This window comes from Dipodomys merriami, unplaced genomic scaffold (genome assembly GCF_024711535.1).
Source record: "Dipodomys merriami isolate MVZ:Mamm:240054 unplaced genomic scaffold, mDipMer1.0.p SCAF_821, whole genome shotgun sequence".
NCBI lineage: Eukaryota > Metazoa > Chordata > Mammalia > Rodentia > Heteromyidae > Dipodomys > Dipodomys merriami.
This window is the reverse complement of record NW_027206426.1, coordinates 39,498-55,783: the sequence shown is the minus strand read 5'-3', so window position 1 is coordinate 55,783 and position 16,286 is coordinate 39,498. Positions and strand designations below refer to the sequence as shown.

The 16,286-nt window shown below is 41.7% G+C and overlaps 1 long non-coding RNA gene and 1 other non-coding gene across 3 annotated transcripts; both read left to right on the top strand.

Moving 5' to 3' along the window:
- Window positions 1-1,798: 1,798 nt before the first annotated feature.
- On the top strand, window positions 1,799-6,406 carry LOC138819890 (uncharacterized). 2 transcript variants are annotated; one of them, XR_011369667.1, is made up of 7 exons: window positions 1,799-1,928; window positions 2,629-2,698; window positions 2,889-2,976; window positions 3,864-3,998; window positions 4,312-4,379; window positions 4,874-5,006; window positions 6,274-6,406. It is a non-coding gene; the product is annotated as an uncharacterized lncRNA (long non-coding RNA). The 2 variants fall into 2 exon arrangements; XR_011369668.1 differs by lacking the exon at window positions 4,312-4,379.
- A 5,525-nt stretch (window positions 6,407-11,931) lies between these two features.
- On the top strand, window positions 11,932-12,038 carry LOC138819904 (U6 spliceosomal RNA). The gene has a single exon (XR_011369687.1). It is a non-coding gene; the product is annotated as a U6 spliceosomal RNA (small nuclear RNA).
- Window positions 12,039-16,286: the final 4,248 nt, after the last annotated feature.

Sequence of the window (16,286 nt, the reverse complement as noted above, 5' to 3'; positions counted from 1 at the left end):
CCCCCCCCCCCCCCCCCCCCGCTCCTTCCCAGCAGCGCTGCCTTTCAAACATGGTGCTGCAGGCTCGGACTGGTGGAGCCTCTTGCAGTCACCTGGCGGAGATGGCGCACCCCTGTGGGGCTTGTGGCCTTGACTTGGTCCCCGCCCCAGGTCCTCAGACTCAGGTCGCACACCCAGAGTCGCAGCCTACAGCTTCTCCCAGCAGCTCACGTGAGTGGCCGCCCTGCAGGCCAGCACCTGGCGTGACCCCTGCACCTTGTGACTCCACCACTCTACCCCTTCCACCCCACCCCCGCGGACCCTGAACCTTACCTCTCGCCTCCCCTCTCCTGTCCTACCTGCATCTCCCCAGCACCCCACAGTCCGCCCTGGCTCTGCCACAAATGCACCCCAGGGGTGGGGGTTGGAGCTGGGTGTTGACCTGGGGATCCCAACCCCATCCCTAGCATCCAGTGTCCCAGGAAAATGGGAGCTGCAGGGATGGGTGAGGAGCACCCATCCAGGGGCACCACAGAGCCCCTGGTCTGGAGCAGTGGGAGCCACACAGCCATGCATCTGCACCCTTCCTCTCCCTGGTGGGAACCTGCTGCCTTTAGTCAGAGATGGGGAGCAGCACCTCCACACCTGCCTTCTTAGATCTTTTCCTTTTTGCTGGGGAGGGGGGTGTTGGATACAGAAGATAGGCCCCCTTGCTGTGTGAGCCCTTATTTTCTGTGCTCAGTCACCCTTTCACCTGAGGACATTCCCAGAAGAGCCCACTAGAGAGGTGAGGGCACTGGGGTCAGATAGAAAGTGGATATTTGGGAGAAACACACACCCCCTCTGAGAAACATACACCAGCCTGTACCCCCAACCCCAGCTGTCAACAGTTCTGACTGGGTGATCACATTTCCCAGCTCTGCCAGCTTCTGGTAGTGCTCCCAGTCCATCTGGTCTCCTTGTCCTCCCCAAGAATCTGCCAAGTCGCCCCAAAGTATGTAGGCTGAAAGTAGGGACTCTATCCATGTATATAGACTTTAGGACCCCATCAAAGTCCCCAACAACGCCCGCACCCCAGGTCATACACCACTCTGGAGGCACCATGACCCCCTGCTTTGTTTTCTGTCCAGGATCTGAGGAGCCATGTGTCTCGGGACTCCTTCACCCAGCGTCCTGGCCTAGGGTTTTGGTGAATGAGGAGTCAAAGCTGGATGTTCCCAAGAGGAAGGGGCTGGCAATGGAGAAAGGGGGAGGCAGGATGGTTCTGCATAATTAGAGCATTGTTCCCCTTGGGTGGTTGCCCCTAGTTCTGACAAGGGAACCCCTCTGCTCAAACTGGTACATTGCTCAGATGAGAAAGTAACAAACTCCAGAAAGGCACTGCTCTGAGTCTGTGTTTATGTGTTTGTGTGTTTGTGTCTGTGTGTGTGTGTGTGTGTGTGTGTGTGTGTGTGTAAGAGAGAGAGATGAGTCTTCTGTCACTGATTTAGATTTGTGTTTGTGTTTCTGTGTGTGTGTGTGTGTGTGTGTGTGTGAGTGTGTGTATGTGTGTGTGTGTGTGTGTGTGTGTGTGTGTGTGTGTTTGTTGGGAGAGCAGGCAGGATGAGAACAATGAAAATATATTTAAGTCACTGGGTCTAGAAAGAGCAAAAGCATTTTATTTGTTGTTCTTTTTTCATTAATGCCCATTAGGAGACCAGCCACAATTTTTGTTTTCTCTTTCACCGTTTCATGGCTCCTTTAGGGAAGGTTTCAGTAGATGTTCCTTTCCACCTCTTTCTTCCCCTTTCCTGCAGCCCACAGTAACTCCTGGGCCTGAATGGGTCTCCCCTAGGAGGCCTGTGTGAACCACAGACCAGTGTGGACACCTGCTCTTCTGTCTTCAGCCAGAAGGCTCATGAGGCTACTGTGACCACAGCCGCACTCTTCCAGCCAGACAGTCTGCTCTGGTGTGTATAGTTGGAGCTAATTCAAGGTTGGGAATGAGTCTGCCAAACATAAATAGGGAACGAGATGGGGGTAGTAGGGCAGGGGCTGTGAATCTAGGAGGGTCTGGGAAGTGACGATCGGTGTGACATGGCAGATGGTTCACCACGACCAAGGATGAGAGGGGAATCTTACCCAGGGTATTGGCGGTGTACATCTTGGCAGGGGGCTCCAGGCCCCCAATGGTGGCATGGATTCCCTCCAGGGGCAGTGCACTGGTGGGCAGTCCTCCCTGGAGTTCTGCAGACTCCAATCTGTGTCCCTCCTGGGCTGTTTCCAGCTGCGCAATGGTAGGCAAGTGTGTTCCCTCTGCTGGAGCCTACTTGGGATCAGGACATGGCAGTTACCTGAGGCTCTCTGAATGCCATTTTCTATAACCTGCTGTAGGCTGTCTGGAAGGAAAAGGGGACCACTGACTTTGGAACCCTTTAAGTTTGATTGGGACATGTGAAATGCCAGCTTTTCCAGGTTTTTTCCTTGAAGCTGGCAATTTCTACTAATGCTTGGGATTCTGGGTCAAATTAGATGGACCATTTCAGCCACCAAACAATGACATTCAAGCAGCACAAGCAGAGTTCCCAAGCCAGATGGTCTCCTGCTATGAACGTCGTGCCTTGACTGCCTTTCTCTGACAGCTGCCGATACTTCTCCACCTCTCTCTAGGGTGATCACTACAGTCGAGGATGTCATGGGGAGCAGAGATTGTGACCTTGTTATCTGCAGCCTACTAGCTGTGAGTAGAGACAATTCCCAGGAACTGTACTGGACTCTGGGAGATTCAGAGACCTGGGATGCCTCAGGGGTCCTATCTCTGGAACATGAAACTTGGGGGCCAGATATGGTGGACCATCCTGTCTGGCCCCAGGGAGTGGAGAGGAGGCCCCTTGAGCCAGGCTTTCACCTCAGGGCAACCTTGTTCACAGCTGAGTGGAGAATTGAGTGCCACACAGCTGGTCAGTGGCCGGACAGAGATCTTTGAGAAGATAGGCATCCCAGAGGCCCCAAAATACAGTGAGTACATCATGGCTCACATCCTTGGAACCAAAACAGTTAAGTGCGGTGGCACCAGGAGGGTGGGAAGAGGGAGGAGGTAGAACTGTTGGAGAGCTACATCAGGCTTTGCCCCCACCCAGGATGCTTACCTGAATTGGATGGGACTTTTCTGTAGTATTGTCATAGACAGATGCTCATTCGTTTATCCAACAAACCGTTACAGTGTGTGCCAGGTCTTGGTGGGGGAAGAGGAGGGGGTCATACAGGATGAAAGGTTCCAGTGCTGGTTCCACAGCACATGAAGAAATCGTGCAACAAGTGTAGGATTATGAAACAAAACATGGCTTTCTTTCATCATTAACCTATCCCCATGAGGAAGGGGATCCTTCACTGTATTCAGTCTTGCAGCTGGGGAAAATGAGGCATTGAGAAGCCAGGTGACCTACTCATGACTTCCAGCTGACAGGAAGCTCAGCCTGACTTCTCTGCCATACTTCCTAGGACAGTGGGTGTTATTCAGTCCACTTCTTGTGGTGGGACTTCCACTTTTTCATTTTTGAGGCTTGAATTTGAGGCCTGGATGCTGTGCCTGAGCTCCTTAGATCAAGGCTAGCACTCTACCACATGAGCCACAGCATCACTTCCGGTTTTCTGTTGGTTCTTTGAGTATAAGAGTCTCACAGACATTCCGGTCTGGGCTAGCTGTGAACCACGATCTTCATATCTCAGCCTCCTTTGTAGTTACGATTATAGGTCTGAGCCACCAGCACCTGGCTTAAGTGTAATTCTGGCCCTCTCTTCCTCTTTCTTTCTCTCTCACCCCCTCCTCCCCCTCTCCTCTCTCCCTCTCTTTTTCTCTCCCCACTCTTTCCCTCTCTCTCTATCCCTCTCTCTTTCTCTTTCAGGAACTGGTTGAATAGGTGCTGGAGGAGGTGGCCCAGCATCCCCATGTGGCTGGAACCCAAGGTGTCCCTCTCATTCTGGAGGTGGGCTGAGGGTCAGGAGCTGTTTTGCTCAGCCTGTTGAACTAGCTTCATGAGGTAAGCCCCTCTGTACCCCGGCTAGACTGTGATGGCTATTCATTGTCCATCCCTTGATTCCTTCCTCACATCCCTCTGCTACACCGTTGAAGGAAAGTGGATGAGGAGATGTTGCCTTGTCCCCCTGCCCAGCACGATCCCGGGACTCTGACCCATACCCCCACCTATCTGGTCAGGGCCTGGCTATAAGACAATGAAAACACTCCTTGTCTACTACCCTTTGCTGGGGAGTGTAGTTTTGGTTAGGGGGGTGGGGTGCAGAGGAAAGAGCCCAGACCTGACACCTCCTGGAGGACATTTGTTCTTGTGACAGAGCCAAGTCATTGCTATGGATAAGGAGGAAGCCGCATCAGACTGACCCAGAACAATGCTCAAAGATAGGTAGGCTGTTGAAGTATCAAACCCACTCATGTCTGCTTCCTACTCCCAACAAGTAGGTGTAGTGTGGGTGGCCCAGCCCTGGCCTAAGGGATTATAAATGGATGGTGGTGGTCAGAAGCTCATGGCTCCCACCCATCATCCTGACTGTTCGGGAGGCTGAGGTTTGATGGTCATGACTCAGAGCCAGGCCGGGCAGGAAAGTCCAGGAGATTCTTATCTCCCATAAACTACTTCCCTCCCCAAACCTACACACAAGCCAGATGTGCTGTGGCTCAAGTGGTAGAGCCACAGCCTTGAAAAAAGAATCTCAGGGATAACACCCAGACCCTGAATCCAAGTCCTAAGACTAACACAATCATAAAATAAATGAACAGTGTACAACTTTTATCTGACTACCAAGAAAGATGGATACAGTTTTCTTCTGTACTTGTAGCCAAAGGTAAGGGGCTCCCCTTGATGTTCCCCTAAACCTCTCCTCTCCTTTATCTGTCCAGGCTTAGGTTGCAGGACAGAATTCGGATCATCCCCCTGGATGTGACCTTTGCTACCCTCCCCCAAACACCTTCCTTGGGGTCAGGATCCTGGATACACTCCCTGCTGGGAGGATGAGGCACTGCAGAGATGAGGGTAGGTATCCCCAACACACACACTCTCTCTCTCTCTCTCTCTCTCTCTCTCTCTCTCTCTCTCTCTCTCTCTCACTCACACACACACACACACACACACACACACACACACACACACACACAAACACAAATACCCCTAAGCCAACTCAGACTAGCCTTTTCCAAAGACACTTTATCTCCTTGGATTAACTGACCTAAGAGAGAATTTTGATCCCCTGTAACTGATTATTTTAACTTGGGCTTGCTAGATGACAGGAGATAAACAGGAGCAAAAAAAAAAAAAACAACCTTTGGTGCCCATCACCTGGTGCTCAGGCTCATGCCTGTCATCCTGGCTACTCCAGATGCTGAGATCTGAGGATCACAGTTTGAAGCCAGCTATAAGCTGGAAAGCCCGTGAGACTCTACTCTCCATGGAACCACCAAAAAGCTAGAAGTGGAGCTGTGGCTCAAGTGGTAGAGCACCAGCCTTGAGCAATAAAACTCAGAGAGCAGCTCCCAGATCCTCAGTTCAAGCCCACACAAAGAAATGGCCCCATCTTGTTGCCCACACATTGCCAGGGCCTCAAGCCCCCTCTCATGGGGTGTGATACAACACCTGTCCCTGGGTGGTGTATCAGGGCCTCCAGAGATCTGGTGGTGGAATCCAGGCCTTTCCCTTCATGCACTGTCAACCCACACTGGCTGGAAGGCAGAGCCTGACAAGCCGGCAGCCTGCAGAGTGGAGAGGCTCCTGCTCTGCCAAGGTGATCGGAATGGTCTTCTTGGAGGCAGCACTTGAAAAGGGGGTCTTGCTTAACAAGGAGGATCTGACAGGGAGCACAGAGTACAAAGGTGCTGAATATGATGGGCAACACAGCAGAGTATGTTCATTTCTAGCCAGGGCTGCTGTTGAGAGACTCGGTATAGATGTGTGACTTGGTATAGATGTTGGAGACTGTCCTGAGACAGCCTGAGGGGTCATAGAAGAACAGCTATCCAGGGCTGAGATTGTGTCTTAGAGGTAGAGGGCTCACCTAGCATGCAAGAAAGCATGGGTTGGATTCCTAGGTCCTGCATACACAGAAAAAGGTGGAAGTGGCACCGTGGCTCAGGTGAAAGAGTGCTCCCCTAGAGACAAAGAAAGTCGGGGACAGCGCTGGGGCCCTGATGTCAGGCCCTAGGGCTGTCACCATAAAACAGTTCTCCCAGGGACCTTTGTGACAGTTGGATGGCTATGCCCTGAAGCTCTCAGTAGGTCCATCCATGCTTTGTGTCTCCTTTGACAGAGGGGAGCTGGATACTCCTTCTGCCATGGGCACCCCTGGGCCCGGTTATCAGCAACCCTCCCAACGTCTTCCACCGGGACATGGAGCAGCTGGCCCCAGCAAAAAGTATATGCCTATAGGGTAATATTTTGAAGAGTGCATTGGACATATTCTAAATATAATAATTAAGTTGAGCAATTTCACATTGACAGTAATTAACTAGAATAATTTAATGCTAATTGGACAAGTTTGTCTTTCTAAATAAACAAAACCTATTTCTCCTTTTACTTTATCAGGGAAATATCTGAGCAAAAAATGGAAAGAAACATATGACTCTATAACAACTGGAATGAATTTTTGCCTTTTTATTAGCAAATATTAACTTTACACAGTATTTTATTGTGTTATACACATATGTCCATATAATGTAGCTTGCTAAATTTTATTCCTTTTATTAATTTCATTAGCCTATTTTTATACTTATGTTTTATTATGTCATACCAACATATTGAATATTTGAACATATTTACTGCACAGTATTTCTCTTCATCTCCTCTCTTACTTTTTTCCAAATTAAATCAGCTCTATCTTTTACACCTGGGTTATTCATTTTATTTTCTGGGTTATTCATATTTTCATATGAGAAATCTAGTATTTGTTTTTTACAGTATGGATAATTTCTTTAATATGAATGTTTCCAGTTCTATTTTTTTATTTTGAAAATACTGTACAGAGGGGTTCAATTTACATGGACAAGATAATGAGTACATTTCTTATCAAGCATTGTACCCTCCTCCTTTGTTTCCCCTTCCCATCCCTTCCCATCCTTCCCCCACCCCCCCACCCAATCCTCCCCGCCCCCCTTTCCCGCACGAAAGTTGTAAAGTTCGTTTTCGACATAACGACTTGTACATCTCATTGTTGCAATGGGTCCCCCTGTATCCCTATTTAAACGATTTGTTTTTCCCCTTCCCCTCCACAAATTATACCGACATCAAATACAGTGAAAGCAGGGGTTATACTGTGGGGGAGGGACATACAAAGCAACAAAGAAATAATCTTATAAATGTGTAAGAAACAATCGCATGAAAGAAAAAAACATTTGAATACATATCTTAGGGTTCATTTCCCTAACATCACCTTATCTGACCTTTTCTGCTTGACTCAGACATATACTAGATATTGCATGGGACCTATGTTTCTTTGGGCCTGGCTTACTTCACTTAATATAATTTTTTCCAAGCCTTTCCATTTCCTAACAAATGGGGCAATGTCATTCTTTCTGATGGATGCATAGAATTTCATTGTGTATATATACCACATTTTCTTGATGCATTCATCTACTGAGGGGCACCTGGGTTGGTTCCATATCTTAGCTATAGTAATTAATGCTGCAATAAATATAATCGTGCTGGTAGCTTTAGTGTGGTCTTATTGGTAAACATTTGGGTAAATACCCAAAAGTGGGATTGCTGGGTCATAGGGGAGCTCTATGTGGAGTCTTTTGAAGAACTTCCATACTACTTTCCAAAGTTCTATCTATTTTCTTGAAGATGATATTATTTCATAATTATGTGTGGCTAAATAGTATATCATTGTGTATATGCATATATGTATTACAATTTCTTTCTTCAATGAGTGATTAGGGAAAATGTAGGTTGATTCTGTAGTTATTTTTTTATGTGAGAGAAGGAAGGATGTATATAATGATGCTTGGAATGAGAAACATGCTCTTTAAGCAGGCACTCTCATATTTGAAACATCCTCTCAGCTACTCTTTCATCAGTATTTTAATAGTGAATTGAATTAAAAGAATAAAATTTATCTACTTTTGCAAAGATGTTTTTTTTCAGTACCTATAATATTTTTATTATAATGTTATGTTTACTATGTCATGTGAGTATGGGGATGAATGTGAAGATGAAAATCTAGGAATGTTTGTATACGTAGCTGACTCGAAGGAAACAATGTATGTGAGATACAGGATTCAAATAAAAGTTTGAGACCTGTAAGTTGCTAAATTGATGTATATGTCCAGTTTGTGGTGTGTGATTTCAAGATCACATTTTGGTAGATTTCATACCAAGTAAGTAGATGTTTCTAACCCCAAATCTTAAGGAATAAAATAATCATTGTCTTAGTATTCCAGACATTGTCATAAGTGGAAAAAATGATTGAAAGTATGATGGGTCAATAGTAAGCCTTTAGACACTCTACATTTTCCCCCAAATCTTCAGATGTACTCTTTGGATATTAATTACAAATGTATTTATAAACATTGATATAATATGATCTTATACATAAATATATGTATATATTATAAATATATCATATATAGTTATATTTTAAATGTGTACCATAAATATTGACTTATATTTAAATGTAATTCATCTCATCATTTATACATATATATATATATATATATATATATATATATATGCATACTTTTTTTTTTGGTCAGTTGTGGGTCTTGAACTCTGGGCTTGAGTGCTGTCCCTGTGCTCTTCAGCTCAAGGCAAGAGCTCTACCACTTGAGACATTTTGCCACTTACAGTTTTCTGGTGGTTTATTGGAGATAAGAATCTTTGGAATTTCCTGCCTGGGCTGGCATTGAACTGTGACCCTCAGATCTCAGCCTCCTGAGTAGCTAGGATTATAGGCATGAGCCAAGGGCTCCGGGCTATATTTACATCCGAGATTTGTTAGTGGAACAAAGGGTACAGAAACTATTATTCTTATCACAAAATGACTTCACACTTACAGGTATAATTATAAGAAGAAAAACGATAAATATTCACAGTGGCACAAAAATCCCTTAGGTGCCTAACAAGACAGCACGTTTTTCCAGACACTGCATGTGGTGTGAGCTCTTTGCAACCCAAGCGACTGTAGAAGATATTGCACCCTAAACAAAACTGACAATTGCATGAACCCAGTCCTCTATGACAGATTTAGCCAGGCCTATCTTAGAGATTCTTGTTAGGGACATGATGAAAAATTTATAGTTTAGTTGTGATTATAGAACTCTTTTATACATGTCACTCAGCCATTAACTATATTTAACATAGTTCCTTTTGCTCTAACTTATATTTTCATGGCTTAGGAAACTGTTTTTTGTTTGTGAAAACTTAGCTGTTCACTATATAGACATGAGTTTTTAATCCTTGAAATTACTGTCTGCATAGTGTTCTATGAGATGAGCTTCTCTTTACCATATCATAGGAATAAACTTACTCTGATTCAAACTTGGACAACAGCTACCTTGTTCTCTCTCCTAGAAAACCATCTGCATAGACTTCTTTACATGTAAACAGACCCTCATTTACTTGCAAAAGTCTGTCAGTGAGTCAAACCTAACTCACCCAAGTGAGGTGAATTCCTCTGTCATGCTTCCTTTACTTTAAAAATTGTAAGAACTGTACAGCAATGTGCATACTTTTTAATGTGAAGTGTGACTCCTATTTTCCATAATGTGAATCAAGCAGAGGAATCAATTTAAAATGTGAAAGAACCTTACAAAGAGTCTTGGACCTTGAAAATTGCCCTGGGTATGAATTTTTGGAGAAATATCCCTTCTAAGACAAAGGACTCAGTTTTTTTTTTTTTTTTATATTGTGCTGGTACTGGGGTTTGAACTCCTGGCCTTGAGCTCTATCTGGGCTTTAATTCTCAATGTTTGCTCTATACCACCTGAGCCACACCTTCACTTCTTCCTTTTACCACAAGAGCAGAAAAGAATCTCTTAGGTTTATCTACTTAAAATAGCTTGGAGTTGCAATTGTCAAATTTGAACCTACTGAGTATCTAGGTGTAAGCCACTGGTGCTGTGCTAGAACTCACTTCTTAAGAATAAATAATCACAAAAAGAGGTGCAATAAATATTTGTTCAATTATGTATGTGTTGACTGATAAGCCAAATCACTTGCTACTGGAAAAGAAAAAGAGAGAAGATAGAGATTAATATGGAGGAGAGAGACACAAAGAAAGAAGGGATGGGAGGGTAAATGAGTGGAGGGGAGTGAAAGGGAGGATATGAGAGGAGAGGGTAGCTGGGTAGAATTGTCTACTGCTCACTAAGGTATTGTTGGACAATCAATGCCGTTGCATTTATGTAGCCAAAGCTTTATATTTTTGGTAGTAAGTTGATATATAAAATACCAATTTACAGGTAGTAACCTGTTAGTGTGCTTCCTCCTGCACCAAGGAAGCCACAGTTAGGTTACTGTTACAGATAAGGCAAGAGTAAGCAGTTTAAGTTATTCTGAGAAACAATAATTGACATAACTAGGAATGTTCCCTTGTATGGTGAAGTCAAGCATCACTCTTTTCCCTGCTACAGTCTTCCTCTCAACAAGAATAGCAAAACCAGAAGAGGAAGGAGATATCTGAGTAATGATCATCTCTCTGTTTACCCTCATCCCTTGGCCTCTCAAACAATAAAGCCAAAGGAGACTTAACCTGAACTAATGGGGAAAATGGGGGGAAAAGTTCAGTCTAACTTATTGTGAAACTTTTAAAATAATTGGGGCAGTATTTCAAATACTGAAATAAAACTTTTTAAATTATTAATAAAAAGTTACTCGAAACTTATTGAAAATTTAAGACTACAGGGCTCACTACATAGTGGAATCTGCATAGGTAAAACTGACTCGTGCTCCTATCATCAGAAATTGAAGATTGTCCCTAAACATAGACTGCTGAAGTGATAAGCGATGGAAATTCATGATGGATAGCATAATGCTGAGAGCATGGAAATTATTTCCTTTCCATCTTCAGTGTGTAGAGAAGAAAAAAGCTCTATAGGATGGTCCTGAAGGTGCAATTCTAAATTTAGGACAGAAGGTGAATAGTAAAATAGACCTATCTCAGCCATTCAGAGATTGGAAATGTGGAGAAATATATTCATTTATGTGGTCAAACATGGAAGAGAGGATGTGGCAAGCCCATAGCCAAATGCCAAAGGTAGAGATATTTAACAAAACACCATGAATTTGAAACAAGTCTTAAAAGGGGAGCTAGGCTTAGAGGAAATAGGGCAGAAGGATGGAGAGGGAAATGGTGGACTAATACAGTCATAACACTCAATGTACATATGTGAGAATATAAGTAGGAAACTTGAAGGGATAGGTGGGGTTGGGGTAAGGGAAGGAAGAAAAAAGGAAAATTTGACAATGATCCAGATGCACTGAACATTCAAATGCACATACACTCTATTCAACACTGACATGATGAAGCAAAACCCCTTTGCACAACTTGCTAAAGATAAATTTTTTTTGAAGTTTTAATATTAAAAGACCAGAAGCATAAACCTTTAGAGATAAATAAGAGGATAGTATTGACATATTGTTGAGGCTTGTGTTCCCAAAATTGAAACAATTCCCAAAATTGAATATATTTAAAACATTAAAACTTTGAACGAACCTTAACACTTGCTGCAGTGTTCATTATGACAGGTGCCTTGTATAGAATAATTGAATTCCTCCTCCTACACATTTCTTGAACAACAAATATCTGGAATTATTTTGTTTTTGACATGTCAATCTTGACTTTATTCTTAAATGTGTGCTTATGTAAGAAATATATGGTTGTAAAATTTCATGACAATTCTTTTGAACTTCCTTTTTGTTGAATCGTCTAGTTTAATAAAATCCAATTGCACTTTTGATATAAAAATATTTTGTGCTCAATTCAGAATCACATACACTAACATTGGAACGATACAGAGAAGATTAGCATGGCACCTGTGCAAGGACGACATGCAAATTCGTGGAGCGTTCCATATTTTTACAACAACAGATGCTGGAGGGGATGTGGCCACAAGGGAACCATACAGCATTCTTGGTGGGAGTGTAAACTTGTTCAACCACTTTGGAAAGCATTATGGAGGTTCCTCAAACGATTCCACATAAAGCTCCCCTTTGACCCAGCAACCCCACTTTTAGGGATTTACTAAATGATCACAAACAAGACCATACTAAAACTACCAGCTCAACTATGTTTATTGCAGCATTATTTACCATAGCTAAGATATGGAACCAACCCAGCTGTCCCCACTACATGAATGGATCAAGAAAATGTGGTGTATATACACAAGGGAATTCTATGCCTCCATCAGAAAGAATGACATCACCCAATTTGTTAGGAAATGGAAAGACTTGGGAAAAAATTTATTATGTGAAGTAAGCCAAGTCCAAAGAAACAGGTCCCATGGTTTCCCTTATTTTCAATAACAAATATATGTCTAGGGCAAGCAGATAATGTCAAAAACTATGTTCATATGAACAGATATGATGATGTTAAGGGAATTGAACTCCAAGATAGGGAAACAAGTAGTTTTTTGTTTGTTTCTTGCTATTGTTTCTAACGTACTTATAATGTGCGATGTGAATTTTTGTTTCTTTGTATGTTCCTCCCCCATGCTATAACCCTTGTTTTCACTGTATTTGAAGTTGGTGCACGTGCCTCTTGTATGTACGCTTCTCTAATTTGGGGAGGGGAAGGGAAAAGATGCATGCGTGCAAACGCATGTGCATGCATGTGTGTTGGCGTGCTCAGAGTTTGAAATCAGGGCTTAAAGGCCATGCTAGCTCTTTCCTCTCTAGGTTGGTGAGGTACTATATGAACTACATTTTCTTTCCTGGGTCTTTGCTAGTTCATTAAAAATTTTGAAAAATAATTTCATGAATTTTTTTGTTTGTTTTGGAAGCCCTGATTGGCTTCCAATGGTTATCCACAGATCTCAGGCTCCTGAGGAGATATCCCAAGTAGATAGGATTATAAGTGTGACTAACCAATACAAGGCTTTCAGAATAATTTTAAAAGTAGAAGAAAATTTACTTCATGGGGGCCTGTTTTATTGTCTCCTACTTTTAAAGCATTTTGCATTGATTAAATGTGAATTTATTTCATTTTTGGATTCTTAAAAGACAGTAAGTGATATTTAAAAGTTTTGGTACTTTTTAAAAAAACTGGAACTGTGGGACAGAAGAAATTTGCCTCTCTTTGGACCTCAATTTAGAAGCTCAGCTCTGTGCATGATAACCCAAAGTCACCAACACAGTCTGTGTTGAAGACAAAATGTGACAGAAAACAATCACCATGGGCAATATTTGCTATGCTATTATTTCTTGGAAAATATGAATATTGAATTGAGAGTGTAAGAGAATGGAGAGAATTTACCTACCTTTTGTGTATTGCGGAAAGACTTTTGGAAACTTTGACTCATTTCCTTCCTCACTGTGTGTCTTTGGGCCATGCACTTAGTGCCTTTAATTACAATTTTTCCCAACACTAAAATGGTAATAACATTAGCATTATAGCAAATGTTATCTTAAGAATTAAGAGAAATAAAACTTGTAAAATACTTAACATAAACTTCCATGAATGAGCTTTGAGTTTAGCCAGAAGTTTTTTTTTAAATACTAAATAGAATGTCATAAGTATTACGGAAACCATTACATGTAGTGAGCAACCAGAAGTAATGTTATCTATTGATCATGCTCTGCTTCCAGGGAAGCCAGGTGGATAACTTCTCATGCTGTAAATCAAACTGGTTATCTTCAGTCTTGTTAGTGTAAAAATATCAGGGACATAATAATGAAGGAATGTTGTTGACTGAGATGAAGTCCAAAAGAAAATGTACAGGGCTGGGAAGGTAGCTCAGTGGTAGACTGCTTGCCTTGCATGTCTGAGGCCCTGGGTTCGATTCCCCAGTACCACATAAGCAAAAAGAAAAAAAAACCGGAAGTGGTGCTGTGGCTCAAGTGGTAGAGCACTAGCCTTGAGCTGAAGAGCTGAGGGACAGCGCCCAGGCCCAGAGTTCAGGCCCCTTGACCGGATCCCCCCCCCCAAAAAAAAGAAAATGTACAAAACTGAGAAAACATAAAAGTATCTGAGCAGTATAGTGTGTTTTACATCATTTAAGTTAAATAACAAAGATAAGGAAAACCTAGAAGAATAAATTGTCTTTTTGATATTTTATCATAGGTCTTTCCTCATTCTTGTAGAGGCATCATCAGATGAGAGGAAATGTATTTTTTTTGTTCACTTCCTTCCATTTATTCTTTTGTTTGAAATCTGAACTACATGAGACAGAAAGAAACGAAGGGAAATTAGTCACACAGGCTTTGGAAAGAAAAATCAACGTAAAATAAAATACATATAGTCTTGTATAAGGTCTAACTAAATTGAGTTATATAGTCTCAAGCATTAACAGAAAATGATTTAATCAATATCATGTTATTGAAAACTAAAAAATGTTAAGAGTTGCTTAATTTTTTCCTTTCTACTACCTTGAATAAATTATTGCTTTTGTATAGAGAGATTAAAGATGAGATTAACAAGAAACTTGATTAAAAATGGACAAAATTTCTGAATAGACATGTTTTCCAAAAAGCCCTGAAAATTGCCAATGGGTTTACAAAGTTGTGTTTAATACAACTTCTATACTGGTTTAATGTTTTGTAAGAAAAAGTCATTAGAGAAATGCAATTCAAAATTACTATGATACTACTTCATAACTACTATAACTCTTATCAAAAAAATCAAAGGAACCAGGTGTGATGGTAAAGGCTTGTAATTCGAAGCTTTTAGGAGGTTGGAGTAAAAGGATTTGGGTCTGAGGTCATCTTGGGTATTGCACACAGTAAAAAACTGCCCTTTAAAAAAACTTTAAAAAAAAGTAATAATGTTGGCTGGTGAGAGTGTGGAGAAAAGGAAAATTTCTTCACTCTTGGTCAAAATACAGGTTAGTACTCTCATTGTAGAAAGTAGTATGCAGTTTTCTAAAGAAATTCAAAGATGAAATATCAACTGACCCACCAATCATGTGATTATTTCTCTCTGAGTAACTCATAAATATATCTGTAGTTCATTGTTATTCACATTATTCACAACAACAGCCAAGATATAAATCGAAGTTCAGTGTTCAACTACAGACTAATAAACAACTGTGGTGCATGCACAAATATATTTTTCTGTTTCATCCTTAAAATAGCAAGAGATTTCTCCCATTAGCCACAACTTACAATCACCTGAAAGATGTATTCTAAATGAGGAAAAATGTTGTCTTCTGATATTTGTAAACACACACACACACACACACACACACACACACACACACACACACACACACACACACACACACACCAACCTCAAACATTAAGAGTGAAATTTTTTGAAAAGTAAAGCAAAGTGGAATTGCTGGGGCATTTAGGTCACAATGTAGAAGATAGTAGATATACAGGATGAACTGGTATAGAGTTACAATGTACAACATGAGGATACAGGGGACAACACTGGCCTTACATAGGAATGAAGCTAAATAAGTAGGAGTTGTTCTTCCTAGTAAAGGTTGCTCTTTTGGATGCTCTTCCTCCAGTAATGGATAAGATGAACATAATTCTTTAAATATATCTGCCTGTTAGCAGAAATAATAACAAACAATATAGCAATAATATTGTATGCTCAACATAGGACAAAATATCAAATTAAAATACATGAGATTATCCTTGGTGTGAACTAATTATTACAAATAAGGGAAACCATGGGAGCTATGTTTCTTTAAGTCCCACCAACAGTGTAATAGAGTTCCCAATTGGCTACATCCATGTCAGCATTTGCTATTGTTAGTCTTCTTGATAATGACCATTCTAACTGGGATGAGGTAGAATCAGTCTTGTTTACTTGTAGATTTGTGGGCACCTTCTAGCTACCATAAATGAATGAATCCATGAAACTTATATTGCTCTGAGTCTGCATTCTGTTCTCTTTGCTCTTAGTATAATTTTACCAAGCCTTTCATTTTCATTAATACTGGTGAAAAGTCATCCTCTCTGATGGGTGAATAGAATTCCACTGTGTTTGTTTTTGTGTGTGTGTGTGTGTAGGATCATGATAGGCCCATAAGCCTTCTGTTTCATCTGTAATTTTGTAATTCCATATTAAATTTGGATTGCTTTCTCTACTGCATTGAAAAATATAGTTGGGATTTTGATGAGTATTGCATTGTCAATTTTTTGTCGGCCATATTGCAG